We start from the raw sequence: 1,643 nt of genomic DNA, 5'->3' as shown, positions 1-1,643 counted from the left end.
GTGCCTAATCATCGCTATCAAACTATTTGACATCCATACCATTGATATTTTCTACAAACATGTATTCACAGAAGATTGTTATGCAGCTCACCACTTAACAATCTGATAAGCACACATCCAGGATACACAGAATCCAGGAGACAGCCTTTGTGTCCACCTGTTGCCTGTCTGCCTGAACTTTCTGTTTTATTTTAAGAAAGGAATGGCATTTCACTTCATTCACTGCTCATCCGTCCAGCATCGACGGCACTTAGCTATTGTACTCCCACAGGAAGTCTGTGTCTTTAAGTCATCATTAAGGTGTTTTGTTTTTTGGGGGGTGTGGGGGGGGAATGTTAACTTATGATTTGTGATTTCAAGAATATGTCAAACAGTGGCAAAAATTACTTTTCTGATATTTCAGCATGCAATACTGTAATTGCATGCAGTATGTGCAGCAAGCAGATGTGAATAGAATAGAATAGAGTAGAAGTTTGTCTTGGCCAGTGGAAACCATAAAAATGATTTAAATAGAAGGGGTATGCATATAAATATTTTTCAGTTAAACAAGGATCTATTTACAATAAAAAGGAAAGTAAATGTGTTTACATATTTGGGCAATATTTATTTGCTTAGTAAATAACTCGTGCTAAGATCAGAGAAAAGTTATTAAAAATTGTTATTTGGTGCAATACCTCCCATTTGGTGAAAACTATTTAAAGTAAACCTGCTTGTTCTTTTTATTGTCCACTAGGTGATGCTGTCTACTAAGCGATAGCTTAGCTTCTTTTTCGGTTATTCTACAAGAAGCCAACAAAGGGAGGCGGGAGGGACACTAACATATCTCATATCATATTAAAGATGGCAGCACTGGAACTAAATAAACAGAATAGAAACATACACAGTGACAAAGTAACTGACCTCTCTAAACGCCCTGGCTTTAGAAATCATGAGAATGTCTAGAGATCCTCTGGCGCCCTCTGCTGATCGAACAGCGGTCACATATAAAACCAATCCTTTTTTATCTATATTGTACAAAATTCTAACACAGTCTTTAGTGAGTCAAAAGTCCTTTTTTTATGGTACATGCTGTGCTGTTAAATAAAAGACTTTTCCAGGCCTTCTGAAGATCCTTTAAAGATTTTGTTTGGAACTTGGACTGTGATTGATTTTAGCACAATTGTTCTACTTAAAAGGTTTTAGAGGAATTGATTTTCTGTTAAAGCAACACAATACTGCAGAGAAATAAGGAGCACCCAAGCTGAGGAATGTAACCTCGAGAGGCCCAGGCCCTTTGTACAGACAACTTATCAAACAACACAAACTTTGTCATAATCTATGTCTGTCAGGTCTTCAGGTGTTTTTGCAGCAACTAGATGATTACCAAAAAGCTACTTGCCAAAACTTGCCTAACACTTGCAGATGGATCTGTTCAAGGGAGACTCAGCATTCAGTTCCAAGTCAGATCTGTCCTGGACTTTCTTTAAAAGTATAAAAAGACACTTATTTCAAATACTGTCCAAATAAAAAGGAGATAATTGTATATCCACAAATGTTCATCCAATTTCATAAAGACTCAATGAGAAAGAAGGAAATAAGGGTGGAATGAAGGAAGGAAAAATGCCCAGAAGAGTTGTAAAACAAGTTAAAAAGCTAAGAAATAC

This window comes from Xiphophorus maculatus, chromosome 8 (genome assembly GCF_002775205.1).
Source record: "Xiphophorus maculatus strain JP 163 A chromosome 8, X_maculatus-5.0-male, whole genome shotgun sequence".
Lineage (NCBI taxonomy): Eukaryota > Metazoa > Chordata > Actinopteri > Cyprinodontiformes > Poeciliidae > Xiphophorus > Xiphophorus maculatus.
This window is presented reverse-complemented; position numbering follows the sequence as displayed.